Source organism: Hippocampus guttulatus, chromosome 13 (genome assembly GCF_054856545.1).
Source record: "Hippocampus guttulatus isolate MCC_2025c chromosome 13, RoL_Hgut_1.0, whole genome shotgun sequence".
Lineage (NCBI taxonomy): Eukaryota > Metazoa > Chordata > Actinopteri > Syngnathiformes > Syngnathidae > Hippocampus > Hippocampus guttulatus.
In genome coordinates, this window is record NC_141273.1 from 814,377 (window position 1) to 826,314 (window position 11,938).

Below are 11,938 nucleotides of genomic sequence, written 5' to 3' on the forward strand. Positions count from 1 at the left end.
TTCATCTCTTACCACACATTGATGACGGGAGGTCAGAGCTTCAAGTGAGTTCTTCCACACCAAAGTCACATGGCTTTGAGCACAGGGAACAGAAAAGTTAGATACATTGCACGCATACCTGAAAGGGGACAATTAGCATTTTTCAAGTTTGTGTACAAATTGCGGTGTGTCTCTCTTGCCTGCCCACGAATTAAGTGTGACATTAAACAACCAAGTAAATCTTTGGCACTCCTTCATCTCTAAATGAGTGAGTTGGGGGGAGGGATTTGGTTTAATTACCCAGTGGTGGCTTTGGGAAAGGCACTTTAAGTGTTATTTATTTGATTCACAGATTAACATGAGCTTCTGCATTGTGGCACTGACTTGTTTGACTCGTAGTCAATATAACGAAAGCCAGACTCGCCATTGACATATTATGTGAGGCTGGATGAGGGCTGGCAACACTGCGAGAGACGGTCAATTGACTTAACGTAAAAAGTACATCATTCTAAATCGACTTCACTACAAAGGTAAAAAGGAGTTTTTACTGCCAATTATATGTTGTTTCCGTTTTAACAACGGAAAAAGTACACAGACAAGAGTTTCTCTCTATTATTAACCTGCAGAGTGTTTGTACTGTGAAGGGGAAAAAATTACATTGAGCGTTTTAGACTGACCCCATGGATGTCCACTGTCAAATGTGGGTGGTGGTGGTGGTGGGGGCTTGATGTAAAAATGTGTCATAATATTGAATACACAAAGCACAGATCAATTCCAAATATACTTAGATGAAGTGATAAAGTATTTGTACTTCGTTACTTCCCACCGCAATGCCTTTGTGCCGCCTTTATCTCCCTTATTCTCTTCCAGTACTTCTGTTGCTCTCATACAGTATGTGGATCCTGCATTTCCACTCTAGAGGGAGACACAGCTCACATAAAAGGTTTGACGGAGCCTCGCGGTGGCTCTGAAGATGAAATAGGTGGCAACAAGAGGTGAATTTGGAGGGTTTTTACTTTTTTTTTTTAGCAATGCATTTTCCCAACGCTGTTTCCCTAACCAAGACGCTAACCAAGCTAGCTACCGTCGACGCAACGTTCCAATGAGAACAAATTAGACCGCTTATTAATTTTATTTCGAACATAGGTCGGATTCTTTATGCGTGATGCAGTTCAAGTTCGGGGAAGATTTTCGGGTACATTTACCTGACAAACAATTCGGCGGACGCCGCTGATTTTAAGCCGTTGAAAGCATGGAGTCTCGCGCCTGAACATGTGCCGCGTTCACGTGTACCTCGAAAAGGGCAATTTTATCAACTTCGCACCTGCCATATCGGGTAATAATTTGCCGATTTTAAGATTTAATTACACTCTGTCCGCTATTCAAAACGAGAATATTGGGAGGGGCGTGGGGGAAAGCTTGAATGAGCGATGACCCAGTGGATTTATGTGGCGTCAATGACGCCTTGGATTGGAAGTTGCTGTTTTTCCGACTGCGTTTGGAGTAGCCGTGGCGCTCCCAACTGCGCATGCGTCCAACACTTTTGCTGGGCAACTTGACCGGGGAGCCTCTGCCGCCTGTCGCCCACAACAGTCCGCATCTTAATCAGCATCCGCATTATCATCAGCATCCGCATCAGCAGCAAGCAGCAGCACTGTGATGAGGAGCTTCTTAATCTAGACCAAGAGACAGGTATGGAGCTGTTTATTGAAAACAAACAAACAAACTCACACTTTGGTCCATATTCTATATTTTAATAACGCAACGTCAATATGCCAGACGAGATTGTTGAAACTTTCCCATTGGAGATGTTGGGCATCTGACACAGTCGATGTTGCGTGTATAACAAGTGTGGGTGTTTCTTTCGAAGGCGACCCACTCTACATTCGGTTCAGAGGGTCAGTCAGCAACCGGGCTACCTGTTGTGAACAAGCTCAATTATTCACCATCTATCACACACAGTATGAACATTTATGTGCGGCAGTAACAAAAAGGGAACAGGAAATGACGTGAAAATACCACAAAGCTGCATGCTGCGTGTGGACAGGAAATATATTTGGACATCCTTTAACTGTTATTCACAACTTATTCAAGGGATTCTTGGTCTTTAATATCCATTTATGTCCATGGATGCGTTCGCTTGTGTTTGAGCTCCACATTCAAATCAAATGCAAAAGTGCTTTTTCTTTTGTCTCTGCGAGAAGAGATTTCATGACATTTTACCATGAAACGCGGGGAAAAATGCAAATCGCAAGCCATACGCGCGCCACTGACGGAACCATTAAAAGTACGTATTTAATCATGTTTAACAGTATAAATCGTTTCTCTTTTGGAAAGAGCAAAATCATTATCTTGTCTTCTGTTTAGGAAACAACAAGCAACGCATGATTACTTTGAACAGTCTCATTTATTATAAAAACACCAGTGGCTTGAATAATTGACATTACGACTCCAATGTTTTCTTTTTTTTGGGGGGGCGGGGGGGGAGTTCCACAGTAGTAGTTTGTATTCTTTATAGGAAACAAAGGATGTAGATCCGTCTGAAGTTGTCGGATTTATCACGCCGTAAAATAGCCTTCATACCAACAAATCAAATAGCTTTGTTTGTTTCTTTTGAGGAAACTTCAGCATCAGTAGTTTGTCTGAAGGCTGAAGTGCAACCATTTGTGTAGAATGCTAGCATGTTGGACTTCAACAAGACACTAAAACTCTGTCAATTTCTTCTTTCGCCATTCATCAGTTCGCATATACGCCATTTGTTTTTGTTTTTCCACCTTATCCATAGACAATTTTTTCCGTGATCGTTTTTTGTGCTCAGCCTAACGTAACGAGGCACATTTTGCGCCACCTATTGAAATCTTGGTCTTGTTGTTGTTCTCTTCAAATCATTGATAGTGTTTTGTTTTATCGGCTCGATTGCTTTGCCCTGCGAGAAGCACGACCGAAGCATCATGCTTGGTTTCGCAATTTCAATCCACGTATCTGTGACACGACTGCACTTCGGACGTTTGCCGCCGTCACGCTCGGACCACGGCGGGAATACGTCCGGGCTCCGTCCGTACCTCTGAGGCCACTCGACTTCCGAAGAGCACACATTTCCTCCGGAAGGAACCACACCGGCCTCGGATGTCGGATGAAGCTGCATTGTTTTTCTGCGGCGGGGCAATAAGAAGGAGAAGCAACGACAGTTTTTGGCACAGCAAGGTGTCCTCCGGTGATTGACGCCACCCACGGGTGCTCCCAAAATCAGCTGTGGGCCTCGCGCGCTCAAGCAAAGTGCTCCACTCACTCGACTCATCACAGGAATCTCATCCTTCGCTGCCCATGGCAACAGCAGCTGCCGGTCCGCCGCTGATGGATTGGATGAAAAGTGACATAACTTGCGAAGGCAGTCGAAAGGAGGCCGGATGGTATATTCGGCCGGGGGGGGGGGGGGGGGGGGGGGCAGGTGTGTCTGCGAGGCGTGGGGGTAGTTTCTTCGAACGCTAAAATCACAACCATATGCATTTGCCATTCTCTTTTTTTTAGGATGTATAATTTTATCTTTCATGAAAACAAATTGCACCCTTTGTTAATAAAACACCAAAAAATGCCAACTTGTTCAACTCACCAATATTTTTACATCGGATGCTTATTTGAATAATAAGATAATCTGTTGTTATTTATCGTAATGATACTGATTTGGCTCATCATTGAATGCAACAATAACACATATTTGCTAAAGGGATTTGTATTTCATTTATTTGTGCAAAATTGTTTCATAGCTTGAACAAGAAGACAATATATTATTGTTATTTTCCTATTTATAAATCAGCCAATTATTTAAAAGAATAATCAAAATGTAAAAGTGTCAATATGGCCCATTTTATATTTTATATACAGATGGTTATTTCAATCATAAAATAGCATTCCATGCTCATTTTTATTTTAACTCATTCACTCCCAAAGACGTTTTTAAACGTCTTTTCAGACTTGGTCTAGAATTGGCTGGTACTGAATGAGTTTTAATCATAATTACTTCAGCCAAATAACTTTACAAATAAAAAATACGAATGTAAAACGGATCATGTTGTTGATGTTTGTCTGTTTTTTGTAAAACTATTCATTCGAATAGTAAAATAGTACACGCTCATTTTTTAATCGATACATTTGATGAAGATGTAAATGCTTGATGGGTCAGATTAAAAAAAGTTTTGGGAGCCCCGCCAACTCCTGGCCAAATACCTTTGCCCACCCCGTGTATTTATCCACCATCCCAACGCAGCATCTCCATGGCGATGGAGCCCACAAAGCGAGCTGTTAATCGGCGCTCGCCTGTCGCCGAGCTCGCCGGCCGTCGCCAAATGGCCAACAGCTGCCGACTAGGCAGGGAAGAAAAGACACGTTTACCCCCACCGGGACAAACGGCCGTCTTTTAAAACGCGCAGAAGGTCATTTGTAGACGGGCGCGTTGTGTAACTAAGAGACGGATAGAGGCTGCATTCAGGCTTCCTTCCGTGTGTCAGAGTAAGAGGCCGCCGAGGAAGGCTGCAACGCAACCTTCAAAAACGCTCAACTCCAAGTCACGCACCAACGGAAAACTCACACTTCTTATCAAGTCTATTGATTTTTCTGAGCCCACGTCTTGGGGCGCTTACGCACAAAATCTGCAGCAACGGAGCCATAACAGATTTTGGTTAAGGGATTGAGACTAAGTCAAAAGCAATACTGAGTCAAGACTGATGAGTGGAGACCAAGTCGAGACCTTTGAGGACTTTAGGCTAATTCCAGACCAAAACATTTAGGGACATTTGAAGGGATCAGTCGAAGGCAAAGCCAATTCTTGAAGGCGTTCAAACAGAGTCAAGACCAAGACTTTGACAGCTAGAGAGCCAATCAAGTCCTTTGAAGGCTCGAGACCAAGTCAAGAGCAAGACTTTGGGGGCTTGGGGCCAAGACCAAGTCATGAATTTCATGGCTTGAGATCAAATCAAATTTAAGACAATGTACTGAGTCAAGACAAAGACTTTGAAGAATTAAGACTAAGACTTTGAGGAACAGAAACCAGAGGAAGTCCATTGACGGACCCAGACCAAGCCAAGGCTAGGACGTGGAAAGTTCGAGGTCAAGACTTTGAATGGTCAAGACCAAGAAATTGAGGAGTTGAAAACAAAGACTTGAATGGACTGCGACCCAGTTACGTTCAAGGGGTTGTGACCAAGTCAAGACCTTCGAGGGGTTGAGAATCAAACAAGACCAAGTCTTTGACTGTAACTGAGACCAAGTCAAACCAAGACCACCAGCTGTCTTCGGGCAACTGGTTGCCAGCCAATTGCAGACCAAGACCATCTTCGGTCATTCTCTTTGAACAAACCAATGAAAACTCTGCACGCTTCCAATATGCGGTGGCCCCTGTTATCTTGTCCACCGATCCGAAGTTTTAAATCAACGAAAGGATTAGGATTCATGATCCTGAGTTGTTTGCTTTGTGCAGGATGACCGAGGTAATGAACTCTCTGGAATCGGGGGCAGTAGGAGGCGACCAGGATGCAGTATCCTTCCAGAAGTGGCTGAAGATGTTTTTGGGGTTTTTCCACCCGTTTTGTCCTCACAGCAACGGCCAGCAACAGCGGCGGTGGTGGGGGTGCTGGTGGTGGGCGGTGAGTCACCGGAGCCATGAGTAAAATATGAGCGGATGTCACCGCTCTCATGACGAAGTGTTGGTGTCTTTTCCGGAAGACGCCATGTCTGAAATTCATCTTGATTATTTGGTTAACTTGAGGCAGTGGCGATATGGCCTTGACATAAAATCTGTATTGATTTTTCTATTTTATTTTTAACACAAAAATTTGATTCCTGAATTTCTGATTGTCATCGATCCCCACTGCCCCTCGCTCATAGAAAACACATTCTAACGATGTCATTCAAAACAATTTTAAAAATCTTTTGGGACATAACATTTGACTCGTCGACATCATATTACGCTGACTTAAAAAAAAATCTGGATTCGTGCGGTGCATGTCAGCATGAAAATCGTGTTGGCAACTGAACTTGAATCGGCCAGCCCCCGTTTGCATTCAAACAAAGCCGAGCTGATTATAAGTCATCTTCTTCTCAGGTGCTACGCGCTGTTAGCGGCTTTGCTAATCCGATTTTGACTGCATTGTTGTTCTCTCACACGTGCTGTGACATGTTCTCGCCCCCACTTAGTCAACCTTAACATAAACTTGCAGCTATTCCCCGATTCCCACGAAAGGCATCCAAAGTTGTCCAAGAGGCTTCCCTCCATCGTGGTGGAGCCGACAGATGGGCCGGAAGTGGAGAGCGGCGAGCTCCGGTGGCCGCCTGAACCCAGCTCACCGAATGCTCAGACCAAAGCACTTGGTGAGGAAGACTGCATCCTAACCTCATGCTGGTGCTCCGGGGTGGAGAAACGATCCAATGGACAGATTGGATACGTCAAGGCTGGAAACATTTTAAGAAGCAGAGACCAAGTCAAGACTAAGAGCGAGACGTTGAGATTAAATCGAGATAGAGACTTTAAGGGTTTGAGACGAGTGGAGACCAGAACTTCAGGACTGAGGCCAAGTCAAAAAAGGTCTTGCGGGGTTGAGGCGGAGTCAAAATCCAGATCCAGGCAGGTTGAGACCAAATTCAAGACAAGAGTTTGAGGAGTGGCGATCTGAGTCAGTACCGGGACATTGAGACCAAGACGAGACCAAAACCTTAATGGATTGAAATCAAGTTGAGACGTTTGAAAGATTGAGACCACGTCAAGGTCAAAACAATGGCAGGTTGAGAGCAAGTTAAAAATGTCAAGGGGTTGAGAATTATTCAAGACTAAGACTTGAAGGAGTTAGACCAAATCTTGACCAAAACATTGAAGAGTTGAGCCGGGCTGCATCCAAGACTTGATGAGGTTTTCAGACCATATCATGAGCAAGGAATTCAGGGGTTGGGACAGAGTCAAGACCAAGGCTCGGGCATATTGAGATGATAAGTCAACACCTAAACCATGTCAGGTTGAGACCAAGTTAAAAACGGAGTTTTGAGGACTTGAGTTCAACTCAAGACTAAGACTTTTATTAATTCAGAGCAAGGCTGGTTTAGACCAAGATGAGACCAAGACATTGACAAATTGAGACCGATGATGAGACCAAGACCTTCACGGGTTACGACCCGGTCAAGACCTTTGTTGAAAACTTATCAGCTTCACAAATCACAAACTGATCACAGCTGATTTGGGGGACTGAAAAAAAAGTAAAAGAATAACCTCGCGTGTTGTTCTTCCAGATGAGGTCCAAACTGGATCCGATGATGGGGCTTCAGGGGCGACGGCACAGACCTCCAACTGACATCACCCTGCAGAAACACTAAACATCGACGGTAACTTACTAAGTCACGTGTGGACCCGTGAGACGTCCAATAGAAAAGCATTTAGAAACAACACACACGCACACACACACTCGCAAACGCGCAGCGATCTTGAGGTGGCAACTAGGCTTGCAAAAGTGTAGAACAGTTCCGGAATTCGGTGAATATTCCACATTGGGAATTCCTGGTTTATACCCCAAAACTAGTAACATTGAATACCTTGGAAATTTCATGTCTGTGGAAGTTATTTTTATTTTATTTTATTTTTATTTTTTTTTTGTAATGTGACTCGCTTAAGGTACAACAAATAAATGAAATCAAAGATTTAAAAAAAATATATATATAATGTTTGTAGTTGATAGATTATTTTGAATTGTTCATTTGAAATCAACAAGCTAGCCCTTAGCATGACACTCCAATCCTGCAGGCGGCAGCATTTTACCTTTCACACTTGCTTGTCTACTTTTATCGAGAGAAAAGGAAACGCTAACTCCCCTTGTGCCGCTTGAAAGTTAGCCCCTCGATGGAACTTTGTGTCCCAACTTTGGTAAGTCAAGTATTTTGAAAATTGCTTCCTGAAGAAACTGTGTGAAAAAGGCAAGTGGCAGTTCACACAGAACCCAGCTAAAGCAGATAGACACAAATGTTGTGTCAATATCTGTGTGAAAAGGGGCTAGCTTCAGATTCACTGCTATGGTTCCGATATACTTCGGTTTCGCCGAAAACCTGTGTGAAAGGACAATTTTACCCTGAATCCAATGAATGTGGAAATTAGCACACCTTGTTCAAATGACCTGCCTTTCACTGGTTAATGTTTGAAAGGCACGGGCAGATAAATACCGGATAGCCTTTTCCGGCTCCGAGACAGCATTTTTGTCTTAATGCTGTGTGAAAGGAGTTCAGACCGTTTTACACAGACCCCGCAAAAACAGGATATTAATGCCACATTTGATTTTGCAAGATCTCCGCGTAAAAAGAGGCCAGTCACGTCATGTCCTGTTGAACCAGAGAAGCAACAAACGCCGCATCTGGCCTTTTTGGTTTCATCTCGTCCCGGTCATTGTTGCTGCCGAGCGGCGCATTTGAGGGTCGCTTTTAAAACGGGGCTCGATGAAGATGTGAAAGCGATGATGATGTCAAAGTGCGCCACGCCGCCACTTTTATCTCCGCTGGCCGCCACCGCTGGCTTCAAACACCTCTTTCAAGCGTTTGTGTGCTCCGTTCGCCTCTGATGGCGGCTGTCGCTCCACTGCAGACCCTCAACCACACCCCCTCCCTGTTCTGATCCTTTCTCAGCAATAACGTTCTCGGGTCACTTTGACCCAGCTCATGTTTGACATCAACGAAGAAAGTGTCCGAAATGAAGACAATGCCGACAAATGTTACATAGAACTCATTCTCCCCCTCCCTCTGGTATTGTTTCGGGAACAGCAACAATAATCCTGGGTCAATTTGACCCGGGTCGTCTTTCATGAACAAAATCTCAATACACAGTAAGAAGTTTGATGCTTAAAAAAATAAAATAATAATTCTCTTCAATGGGTCAATTAGACCCGCAATGTAGGAGGATTTTTTTTTTTATCTCATTTTGCCCCCCTCACCCCCTTTTGCATTCATTTGTCAGGATGAGGATCCTTTCTGAGTCAGTTTGACCCAGGACAGTGTCACAAACTAAAAAGTACTTGCAACTCTCTGTAGGTAAAAAAAAATCATTTGAATTATTTTAAGCGGGTCAATTTGACCTGCAACATTACACGAGAGATAATTCTGTTATTAACCATTTTTTAAAATTTGAATGAGTGAATTACCCCCCCCAAAATGTCACAAAAGTTTACTTTTTTTCTCTCAAACTGTTAACTGGGTCACTAGGACCCGCAACATCACAGGAGTGTTCACTCCACGACGGACCGTATCAGTCAATCTGTAGCGCATTACTCATCGCACATCACATCATCCAAAAAAAAAAAGTACAAATATTTGGAAAAAAAAAAAAAAAAAAAAGACTATGGGTCCATTTGACCCAGAATGGAGCCCAAATAAAGAAAGAAATCTTCCCGATGGAGTAGCTGTAGATTTGAGGATGCTCGTACACGCTTAGCACAAGCGCAGCACAACTAACTATAGCCGTGTCCTCGTTAAGAGGACCTGTCCCCATTTCAAGGCGCCTTCAAAAGCAAAATAATAATAAATTAAAAACGCATTTCTTGCAGGACGACGTACAACAAGTTTCCTGTCTTGACCAAGACGTCGGCGGCAGTGCGAACGCTGATGTTTGTGTGGATGCTGATTGTCGCGATGAGGATGATGCGCACGATGCCGTTGATGGCGACGTGTGAAGCGATGTCGACGTGAGCGCCGAGGGTGATGGGGAAGATGATACGGTTGTTGACGCCCGTCAGTATATTCGCGTCCGTGACAACGGCAGTGTTTGAGGCGGCGCCGACGTCGCCGCGGGTGGAGCGGCGATCACGTTTCCCCGAGTGCCCAAGCGCCGGTGCATTAAAAATCAGCGAGAGGGGCTGTGAGCCGAGGAGGAGGAGGAGGAGGCGGAGGATGAAGAGCACTTAGCGTATGGACAGCGGCCAGCCGGCCGGCCGGCCGGGCGGGCGGGAGCTCCGCCTCCTCTCTGCTTTTGAGTCGGACGCCCACGCGGAGCCCAAAGCAGGCAGTGCGAAGCCCATCGCAATATCAAGAGATTGTTCAGCACAGTAGCCGAGCGCTGCATTTCGCAACATCGCTCGCAAACGTTCATCTTGTCAACGCTTTTGCATTCCAGATAACGCATGCGCAATTGCGGTGGGTATAAAAAGTCTACACACCCCCTGTTTAAAAACTGGCTTTCCACCATTACTTTGCCCCGTAGGCCTTACAACTTGATACTAATTAAAAATCAAAAGTCCGGACAAGCCAGCCACGATTTCAAGTACCTCCCATTCGACCCAAATCCGTTTCAGATGTTCTTGAAGGCTTTTCCTGACATTTTTATCCTCACGTCTTACAGCGCAAGCAACGGCAAATTCACCAATAGTGTTCTCATGTGATTTTTGCGGACACCAAGCTCTGAGCCGCTTCAGTTCACGGTGAGTGAGGACGGCGGCGAAGACTCTCACAGAGGCGCGGGCCGCCCGCTGTCGGATCCGCCAGCCTGCGCTTTTTTGCGGAATGATCCCGCATGCCGCGCTTCATGCGTCATCTCAGAACAAATGGACATTTTGTGCGGCATTGTCAGGGTTTACTGCCGAAACGAGGAACACGGATCATAATTGCTGATAATTAGATGAGCGGTTTCTTATTCATATCGTCAGTGAATAGTGTTGCGGCCCGCCGATCCTCTCGTCAGCTCACCCGGGCAGGAGTGAGACTAAATGTCACCATGATCAATTTTGCATGGGGCGGCTCGGCAGGGGGAGACTGAAGGGGCGAGGGGCAAGTTGGTCTGGGGGGGGGGGGGGGTGCGCTTGGGGGAGGGGGGGCTTTCCAGGGCGAATTTTTTTCTTTTTTATTTTTTTTTATGGAGCACTCCCAAACACACGATGGCAAATGTGCAAAAAGTAAACGTGGCCTATCCGAGGACATTTGTGCCGTGTCGAGATTTGCAGTGCACCTTGTAAACATCTGAAGGGCGCAATGGAGAAAAGATGAGCGATGGAAGCAATATTTCATGGAGGAGGAGAGCGTGAGGATGTTTTGACATTGCTTTGCTGAGGAGGAGGAGGAGGAGAAAGTGTGTGCGTGTGTCTGACAGGCTGTCGTCTCCCAGCCGGGATACCCGCTCGGTCGTGAGTGGGGCAATTGCGGCGGCGTGTGTTTGTGCGTGCGCATGTTTGGAAATGGGGGTTTATTTTGGGAAGCAGACGGGACCAAGCGCTTCCATCAATGCCTCGGCTCGACCAATCACAACCCCCGCTGGCCTCTCGTCTGGCATGCACCCGCACCCCCTCCCCCCCAATCAAATCCTCAAACCGCCGACCTTTTCATTTGTACAACCTCAATTAGCCTTCAGGAGAAGAAAGAGCAAATCCTTTTCAAGGGTCCGTTCATTACGGAATGGTGGTGGGATGGCGGGGGCAGCGGGGTGCTCCCTAAGTAATTGCATTGAAGGCTGTCTTTGATGTTTCTTCCACGATGCGAAAGAAGAACCCTTTGTCGCTAGCCAAAACAGCAGCGCCCGCCGAGTACGCCATACGGCGCATGGAACGACGACGACGTCCCATTACGCGCGGATGCCGTTGTCGTGACGATTAGCGACTCTGGCTTAAAACTTGGTACCAAACAAAACAGCAGCGCTTTGAGCTAACGAACGGCGCTACCATTAGCGAAAAGCAAAACAGAGTGTTTCGTTGTGCTGCTTGCAACCATTGTCATCTCAACTAAGCGGGAATAACAGGAAGTCGCCTTTTTTTTTTTTTTTTTTTTTTTAAACTTTGCTTTCAAATGTCTCCAAATGTACTTTTTATGATGTGAAGCACATTGCGTGACCCTGATAGCGATACAGCTGCCCTGTCTTGCCTTGCTTTGCCTTGTAGAAGAAAATGTCCGGATGACGAGATGAAGAATGACATGAAGAACGAGTTGCAGCATGCGAGTGTGACAAATAATAATCCCC

At 45.4% G+C, this 11,938-nt stretch overlaps 1 long non-coding RNA gene across 1 annotated transcript in view; it reads right to left on the reverse strand.

Moving 5' to 3' along the window:
- LOC147195648 (uncharacterized) overlaps positions 1-1,241 on the reverse strand; it is a 35,151-nt gene extending 33,910 nt beyond the window's left edge. The window contains exons 1-2 of the long non-coding RNA XR_015102634.1: positions 1,185-1,241; positions 13-73 (exon numbers count right to left, since the gene is read on the reverse strand). This is a non-coding gene — a long non-coding RNA (uncharacterized LOC147195648). The remainder of the gene's footprint in view (positions 1-12; positions 74-1,184) is intronic.
- Between the last annotated feature and the right edge of the window lie 10,697 nt (positions 1,242-11,938).